The sequence below is a fragment of the Chrysochloris asiatica genome, unplaced genomic scaffold (assembly GCF_000296735.1).
Source record: "Chrysochloris asiatica unplaced genomic scaffold, ChrAsi1.0 scaffold00118, whole genome shotgun sequence".
Lineage (NCBI taxonomy): Eukaryota > Metazoa > Chordata > Mammalia > Afrosoricida > Chrysochloridae > Chrysochloris > Chrysochloris asiatica.
This window is the reverse complement of record NW_006408636.1, coordinates 2607672-2617508: the sequence shown is the minus strand read 5'-3', so window position 1 is coordinate 2617508 and position 9837 is coordinate 2607672. Positions and strand designations below refer to the sequence as shown.

General features: G+C 44.2%; 1 pseudogene; it reads left to right on the top strand.

The window, feature by feature from the left end:
- Positions 1 to 8197: 8197 nt before the first annotated feature.
- Positions 8198 to 9837, top strand: part of LOC102814731 — a 60876-nt pseudogene continuing 59236 nt past the window's right edge.

Sequence of the window (9837 nt, the reverse complement as noted above, 5' to 3'; positions counted from 1 at the left end):
TCTTTTACCCAGGCCCACCAGGAAAAGAGTGGTTTGGTGGGAGTTACAAAAACCAAGGCTAGAAGAGACATATTAAACAATTCACTACACCACACCCACGCATGTGTCTACTTCCCTTTCCTTTTGCCAAGGACAAATATAAACTGCAGGGCAGGAAATGCCTTGAAGAAGCCTGGCCCATCCTAAGATCCAGATAAAATTGTCTCTAATAGAAAGGAAATGAACCACAGAGAAGTAGCCTGTGAGGCCCAGCTTGTTTACCCTTGGGAGGCAGGCTGACACAACCCTCCCCTGGCAATAGCCAAAGGATGAGGGATAGGTGGGGCTGTAATGCTGAGCACATAGGAAAGGGCATGCTCAAGTCAGGGTGGGGATAAGGAAAGGAAAACCCAAAATGGTGTGTAAAACCTAGAGGCAGAGATGTTTTAAAATATAATGGAAAGAGTAATAGGCTAGTATCTAAAGACATGAATTTTAATTATAACTCAGATACTTATTATCCATTATTGATAACAATATTTATGACACTGAATTTAATTATTAATAATAATAATGCTGTTGTTAAGTGCCATCAAGTTGGTTCCAACCCATAGAGACCCTGTATAGTGTTTCCAAAGAGCAGCTAGTGAGCTTCAACCACTGACCTTGTAGTACAAACTGACTGTACAGTCCAGTGCATTAACCCACAGCACCACACCAGGACTTCAATGATGATGAATAGCAGAAACTAATACTTACTGAGCACTTACTATGTGCCAGACACTAGGTAAGTTACTTAAATTTTCTGTGCATCAGTTTCCTTATCTCTAAAATAGTTCCTATACCATGAGATTTTATAACTATAAAATGAAATACTAATAACAAAAGTGTATAGAGTAATTATTATTTCCCAGGCATTACTTTGTTGTTGTTGTTAAGTGCCATGGAGTCAGTTCCGACACTGTATAGGGTTTCCAAGGAGCAGCTGGTGGATTACTTTAGGTTCTTTATATATAAATTTTCTCACTGAATCTTCACAACCCTGTGAGATGAGTGCTATGATAATATCCCTATTTTACAGATGAGATTGTGGCCCAAAGACAGTAAGTAGCTAAGATGTAGGGGGTCAAGATATAAATCCAAGCAGTCTTGTTCCAGTGTCAAAGCTTATTTATAAAGTCTCACTAAAGACGAGAAACTGCCCAGGACAGGGCACATAGCAGACACACAAACAATATATTATGGTTTTTAACCTGAAGTCACTTCAAGTCAGGATGGAAAACAGTTGATTATCCCATATCTTATTTGATTATCACAATAAACCTGTTCAAAACATGCAACACCTATTGTACAAATGAGGAAACTGAGGCCATGATAAGTAAAGTGTCTTCCACTGAACTATATACTTAGTCAGAAGACTGCCTAAATGCTCATAGTGATTATCTGTTCCCATTTCAGGTTCCCTTGGGTATCCCCTCCAAATAAAACCCTCCTCAGGGTACACACTTATTCAGTTACCTAAGTACTTACTTGATGTCAGGCTCTATGCCAGTCACCAAAGTCTGAAAACCTAACAAAAGCTGAACTTTACTGGAGAACTTGACTGGAATGATTGCCAGACCAATATTTTTCAGGGAGACAAAGGCTAAAGTGAACTGTTCTTTGAAGCATCCCCTGAAGCTTGATTTGGAAGCAAGAGGCTTCATGTTGTTATGTGCTGTCAACTTGGTTTCAACTCATAAAGACCCTGTAAAGGATTTCCAAAAGTGACTGATGGGTTTGAACTGCTATCCTCATGGTTAGCAGTCCAGTGCTTACCCTACTGTGCCACACCAGGACTCCATAAATACCACCAAAGGAGTCCAGAGGGAGGGAATCCTATGATGAGGAGAGTTTCTGGAGGTGGGACCTGAAGTCACAGAAAACATTCCATTGTGGAGACATCTAAATGCCCAGGAGGTGGCAGGCTTGAGCACTTCAGAGTCCCATAACAGTGAAAAAAGCAAATAATAATGGTGAATAAGATTCTATTTATAATATAAGATTTCATACTCAACAATCTCATGAGATAGGTACATTGCTCCATTTTATGGCTGATAAAAAAAGGAGCTCTGATAGCGTAGTGGCTACGAATCAGGCTGCTAATCTAATGGTCAGCAGTTCGAAACTACCAGCTGTTCCACGGGAGAAAGATGAGGCTTTCTAATCCTGTAAAGACTTACAGCCTCGGAAATCCTATACAGGGTTGCTAAGAGTCGGAACTGACTCCACGGCACATAGCAACAACAACAACAAAAATGGAAACTCTGAGAGTGTGGTGGCTCTATAGGATAAGGACTGGATTGAAAACAACAAGGTTGGTGGTTTGCCACCACCAAGACACTCTGTGGGAAAAAGATGAGGCTTTCTGCTCCTGAAAATATTTATAACCTCTGAAACTCTATACAGGGACACTATGAGTTGAAACTGTCTCAACAGCACTTAACAACTCTCCAAGAAAAGGAACCCTGTTAGTGCAATGGTTTAGCACTCAGTTGTTTAACCAAAAGGTTGGCAGTTCAAACCCACCCAGGACTCTAAGAGAAAAAACCCTGGCAATTTGCTCCTATAAAGATTACAGCCTAGAAAACCATATGGGGCAGTTCTACTCTGTCACATGGGGTCACTAAGAATTGAAATCAACTTGATGGCACCTAACAGCAACATTCTCTGTAGGGCTAGAGTACAAATGCCCCAAAATGGCCACCCTAATGCCAACCCAAACATGTCTCCTAGCCCTTCCCTCTGCTCTTAATATGCATACTGAAATTCTTTGTTCTCATGCTTTAGTTATACATATGCTAGAAAGGGGTAGAGATCCCAGCATCTTATGGTTTTTCCTGCTTTTCTGTGTTCTGCAGATCACCCTTGACTGCACTAATACATGAGGTTTGCTTACTCCATGATATAAAAAGACTCTAACACATGCCCCTGGCATGGAATCTGACTGTCCAGCTGAGTTCCATTGGATGCAGTATTGCTGCCCTGGTCCCTTTGGAATAAACAAATGTTTATTCCATTTCCGACTGCCTCCTAGTCAGTTTTTCTGTCTCTCAGCAACTACCTATGTGGAAGGGTTATCCCTTCTGGGCATAATCCCAAACACCCTCCAAGAGCTTCTCAAACGCGGTGATTGGCTGGACTAGAACAAACAAGAGAGAGAGAGTTGTATGAGATATTTGGACCCCAAACTCTGGAGTTTCAGAGACTACATGTTGGGTTTGTCAGAAAAGGATTATAGAGAAAAGTTGAAGTTAGAAATAAACAGAGTGAGGAACTTCTAAAGTCCTTATTTCCTTTGTTCTATGTTAAGGGGGCCACAAACAGGAGCATGTATAGGGGACAGAGAAGAGACTGCAAAGGAGTCTGAGCCCAGTTCCTAGGAGGAAAACTTAGAGGAGTTTAGGTTGTTTGACCTGGAGATGATTCAGGGGAAGTTGTGTTCTGTCTTTAGACAGAGGGCAGAGAGAACAGATGGGGCCTAGGGGACCCCAAGTGGCAGACCTGGGACCCAGGGGTAAAAGCCTCAGGGAGACAGAGTTCAGCTCAACAACAAAAGCTTTCTGAATTCCACAGATAAAGCAACTGCCTTGAGACATACTTAGCTCCCAAATACCAAAGATGGGTGAACTACCGTAAACACTTAGAAGGGAGACCCAGACTTCAAAAAGAGTTGGACCTAGTACCCTTTAAAGGGCCTTCTACCCTGAACTCTGTCTGTGTATTAACCTCTGGGGGTATTGGTGGGAGAAGAGACTTAGCTCACAGAGACCTAGCTCTCCTCCATCTTGGGCTGGTCAAGGGGAACTGGTAAGTCATTAACTTGTGGCTGAGTCAGAGGGTGGACACCTGGGACAGAGATAAATGTGAGGGAGGCCAAACTGCACAAAAGTCCGCCAAACTGATCCAGTTAGCTGAGAATACTTAATAACTGGGTCTGGCATAATTTAAGGTCAGTTTGTCTTTGTAATAGGGTAATAAAAAGCTCTTGATTGGGAATATATAATTTCACAGCTAGAAAGGAAACTGAGACACCACTCAGTCCATGCTACCACCACACCCCAACTCTATTTTATAGATGTGGAAACTGAGGCCCATAGAAGTCAAGTGTCTTTCTTAAGTGACAGCTATAGAGACGCTGAGCTAAACACCGGGTTTACTAACTCTGTCATTGGCTTACAGGGTTCACTAAATGTTGGTTCCTGTAAAAATGAAGGACAGGGGCTCCATAAGCTCTCCAGTTTGAACCTCTTAGGGCCTCTCTTTAAGGTGCAGCCCAAACATCACTATCCGGATCAATCACCTTTCCTCAATCAACAATCACTCCCTGGCTTAGTCTCTCGATATAAAAGACCATCCTTGGAAATATGAACACTGTATGTTTGACAATACTGTGGATTGTTTTTGGTATAATAATGAGAGTGTGGTCACTTTTTATAAGTTCTTATCTTTTAGAGAGTATATTGAAATTTTACAAACAAACTGATAAGATTGCAAAATAACAAGAAAGGAAGTAAATTGAGGTGTTTGTTGTTGAAGATGTGTGATTGATACTTGGGAAATTATTGCACTATTATCTATTTTACTATGTTTGCAAAATTCTTCACAATAAAAAATTTTAAAGCTTTCACCAAGGTAAAGAGTCATAGTATGTCATGTATGATTCATGCTGCTAACCCCCATTGTTGTTGTTAAGTGACAGAGAGGCAGTTCAAACTCATAGTGACCCTGTACAGTGTTTCCAAGGAGTGGCTGGTGTGTTTGAAGCACCAACCTTGTGGTTCAGACTAACCTTGCAGTCCAGTGCTTATCCTACAGTGCTACAGTATGCAAATACAGCTCTTCAGTCTTGGAACAGATGTTTTAGAGTGCAGCCTATGGTCTACTGATTCACATCTGTCAGGATACCCTACACCACCCTCCTACACAAACCAAAATCCCCAAATGACAGAGCTTTAGTAAAGACATGGCACAAAGTGTGTGCTGAACTACTCTGCTTTGGGTTGCAAGGTAAGAGGAAGAAAATAAGACCTTGAGGAAATCATACATCCCATTCTGAAGCCCTTGCATTTTATTCCTATTTTGGAGTCCCTGGATGGCACAAATCAAGGGGAGTTTGAATCCACACTAAGGTACCTGAGAAAACAGGCCTGGAATTCTGCTTCCTAAAGGTCACAGCCTTGAAAACCCCATGGCATGCAATTCTACTCTGACACACATGGGATCATCATGAGTTAGAATTGACTGGACTGAAACCAACATCAACATCCCTATTTTATCTGATGAACAACTTTCTCAAGGACTGGGAGCCCAAGGAAAATGTTCTCTCTTTTCCAAACAAGCCAGGAACAACTCCTTCTAGCCAGGGAATGACAAGGGTGCAGCTTCTTTTTGTTCAGCCTGTCATCTGTTGAACTGGACTTTCCACAGCTTAAAGAAGCTCCAGGTGTCTCCTAACAAAAATTCACAGGCAACAGCCACAGTACCCAAATTAGAAACTACATCCCCCACCCATTTGAAACTTTCTTGCTTTAGTGTCACTGCCTCTGACCATATATTTGACTCCAGGGATCCTCTGTTCCCTCATCAATCATAGGTCCCCCAAATGGAATTTTAAAATGTCAAGAAGGCAGAGATCTAAAGTTCATCTCCTCCATGCCACAATTTTTGCCCCTCTGCTCAAACTCAGAAGGCACTATTTTAATAAAGAAGGCCCTTATGTGCTCCCTACATACCTATCACCCTCCCTTCCTCAAAACACACAGGATGCACAGCTCCCTGGCTTACCTTCAGGCCCTCATCTTCTTCTTCTTCTTCTTTTTTTTATTTTAAAGCCCTCTTCTTTTTCTAAGTACCTCCAGATATCATCTCTCAACAACATCTCCTCTCCAGATTGGTGAGGGGAACCACAGATCCTAAGAGGTATAGCATACTTCTCCAAGAGCTGCTGAAAGGGCAGAATGCAGGCAATAGAATCAAGGTGATCTGATTTTGTCCAGTGGGGTGCTTTCTACCCTTAGCTAAAGGTTTGTTGTTGTTATTGTGAAGTGCCGTTGAGTCGGTTCTGACCCATAGTGACCCTGTATAGGGTTTCCGAGGAGTAGCTGGTGAGCTTGAACTGCCAACCTTGTAGTTCAAATGGCTTTGCATCCTGGCACATTAACTAACAGATTTAGGGAGCAGGAATTCCTAATCCAAGATTCAGAACATAGTCTAGCAGACAGCCAAATCCCCAAAATGAGGACCAGCTCAAAATGTCCAGCTATTTGGTAGCTGTAGCTTTAGGGTAAGAGTGCCTGTCCACCTCCACAACCACTGCCATTCCCATCACATTCATTCTTCCCACTTCACCAGCAACCCAGAAACCATGTGAAGCCTTCTTCTCTACTCTCTTGGAATGTTCACCCTTTTAACCCCAAGAAAGATTTGTTTCTCCTTCTCCAGGAGGATGAAAATGAGGTCAAAACCACAGACAGTGTCTTAGAGTAGGGGCAGAGGCAGGCTGTACAATAGGAGTCAGGGTTTCAAAATAGCCCTGTGTATGATTCATCACACTCTACTCCCCAGTCATAAGACCTGGGTGTTCAAAGTGGGACCAAAATGAACCAGTCAGCCCACCCTCTGCATATCCAGGCAGGGTTTGGAGGCCATGGCTCAAGAAGAAAACTCTGTCAGTCCTATCCCTCTTCACCTTTAGTCAGATTGCTGCCTGCTTGAAAGGGGGTGGGGCATGGGCAAACACCACCAGCACCACTAGTTTTCCAACTGGCTTAGCTGCATAATCACCACAAAGCTCTTCATCTGCACAGCTCTCAGGGCCACAAATGTCTTGAAGACAACCTTTATCTGTCAGACCCTGTGTATCAAGTCACCTAATGTCAGAGTGGAAAAGACTTAAGGCACAGTTGAAAAACTGTTGGCCACAGAAGAGGAATGATTCATCCAAGGTCATGTGAGTTAGTGACCAAACCCCAGTTTCCTAAGTTGTACTTCAATGCTGAGCTTTAAAATTTGGTGGGAGAAGAGAAATGGAGAGAACCCCAGACTACCTAATTTGGAAATTTCCAAAGTTTCACTTAAAGGCCTTCCTTATTGTTAAGTGTCCTCTAGTCTGTTCCAACCCATAGCCACCCTGTATAGGGTTTCCAGGGAGCAACTGGTGGGTTTGAATGGCCAATCTTACATTTAGCAATCCAGTGCTCATCCTACAGCATCACACCAGGACCTTCCTTGTTGCTGTTGTTCAGTACTGTCAAGTTGGTTGTATAGGGTTTCAGAGGATCAGCTGGTGGGTTTGAACTGCTGACCTTGTAGTAAGCAGTCCAGTGCTTATCCTAAAGTGCTACACCAGGAGTCCGGACCTTCCTTGGTAGTGGTGGGAGTGATGTGCCATTGAGTAGGTTCCAACTCATAAAGATCCCGTATAGGGTTTCTGAAGTTGTAAATCTTTATGTGAACAGAAAGCCTCATCTTTCTCCCACTGGCTGGTCGATTCAAACTGCTGCAGTTAGCAGCCCAAGGGTAAGCACTGTACTACCAGGACCTTCATTGGTGGTTCTCTAACCCAAAACCATTTTGGACTTCAGGGGAAAACCAAATCAGAACAATGTGACTTATGCAAAGGTTTTCGCTGGTCCCTGCAGCTAGCTACCTTCATACAAGGTCTTAGGCATTTCTCAGAAGGCAGTGGGGGCTTCATTGACACGCCCTTGAAAGCAAGGAAGGAGTGGAGAGCAGGAGAAGCCGTGTGACCTGTCTGCAGAGTCCTAAGCCCTGCCACGCCAGCCCAGTTCCAGCCCCACTTCGAAGTCCCAGAGTGACCAGTCGGAGACCTAGGGTCAGTCACTTTCCATCACCCCACTTGTGTGGCATCCAGAGAAGGGCAATCAGAGCTCTTCAGAGTCATCCAAATCCCAGGGTGGAGGTGGATAGGCTCGCTTTCTCCAAATCTCCCATACAAGCCACCCAGTAGAGAACCACAGGGTAAGGGTCCAAGCCGGAGCACACCAGAGAGGCTAGGCGAGCGAGGAAGCTGAGGTGCCTCTGTTTGGTGGTTCTCCCGCTGCCAGCTGTCGCCCCACTCTTACCTGCAGGCCGCGTCCACCCCTCTGGGCTCAGGATACCACACATCAGCCAACAGGCAGGAGACAAGCGTGGGACTCTTCTGTCAGGGGCACGCATGGAGACTGAGGTCGGACGAGGGTACGGGTGCCAGGCAGACCAGCAGCAGCTGCAGCTTAACTGTTGTCAACTCTTGGTGCAGGTGGGGCGGGAGCAACGCCCATGAGAAGGGCTGCAGGGACACCCCACCCACCTCCAGGACCCTCGACCAATGAGAGCTCAATCAGACCCACTGCCCCCACCCCTACCCCAAAGTAACTCAAATTAGAGTAGGCGGGATTCTGCCTTCAGGATCCTCCAATCCTCAAACAGTTGCCTCTCCCTCTGGTCACACCGCTGTGAAAGAGGAGGGGAAAACTGAAAGTAAATGACCAAGGGTGAAGGAGTTAGTTGCCCAAGGCACAGACAAATATTTATTGAAATCTGAGTGTGTCTAGCACCATATTGGTTTAAAAAAAAAAAAAAAAAAATGACACATGTCGGTAGGGTCCAGTGACTTGCTCAGGATAATTTGTGGGGAAGCCAGAGAAGATAACCTCTGTGAGTTCTCTGATTATTAGGGACAATAAAGAGAGAAACATGTATTTAAGCAGGAGGTTGCCACTCTCACCTTGCTCAGACCCCCAGTAGTCTGTGACCTACCCTGTACCCCCATCCCTGTCTACCCCATGCTGAAATTCTCCCTCCAGAGTACATGTACATGGAAAACTTAGGACACTAACATTACCCATGGTAGCAGAGGGATCCCCAAGAAGTTCTGACAGCAAGCACCACCAGAAACAGTGCTAGGATTTAAGATGCCTTGCCTTGTTGTGCCGTGGAGTCGATTCTGACTCATAGCGACCCTGTACAGGGTTTCCGAGGCTGGAAATATATCCCTCTTATATTTCTTTGCAAAGGCCAAGCACAAGTTCACAACCTTGATTTCACCATTGAAATCTATTAGCCAGGACTAGCAGAGTTCTAGACTTCATGCAGTCTGACAACTACTCCTCATATTTACAGTAGAGAATCTGGGGGGAGGTAACTCACTCAAGGCTACCCAGAAAATCTATGGCAAGCATAATACATGCACATGTTATTTTCTCCACACTAACAGATGGGAGAAATAAAGTGGGGATTCCTAGAAAGCAGACACTATGTCCATCTAACATGTTTGCTAAATGAGAGCAAAAATCCATGCTTCTGAGGACAGTGATTTTCCCAAGTCACCTGAGGCACTGGTCAAGCCAGATATAGCCCCTAGTATTTCCTTCCTGTTTGGCCTTGAGTCCACTGAACCAAATTCTCCCACCTTCTTTCCCTATGTTCTAAATTTTATACTTGGCCCTGACAAGAATCAGAGAATACTGAAGCTAAACTGACTCCATTGTCTACCCCTCCTTACTTCTCAACGGCAAAGCTGCAGCTGGTATCCTCTGGCACTTTGTTCAAGGTGACCCATGTCCCTGTGGGTCTTGGATATGGATGAGGCCTGCACACCAGAACTGACTCCTTGAAACAAAATTCTATCCAGGGTCAGGAACTCTCATAATGGCTAAGAAAGGAGATAACCTCTTTCTTAAGGCTGAGCTGCTATATTTTTAAACATCCTCAAGGTTCTGACTTGGAGTCAAACTTTTTCTACTTCTGGACAAATGCTAGGAAATAAAAGTGTGGGGGTCTATAATGATCCTAACACTTTTCTAAGAGCAAGAA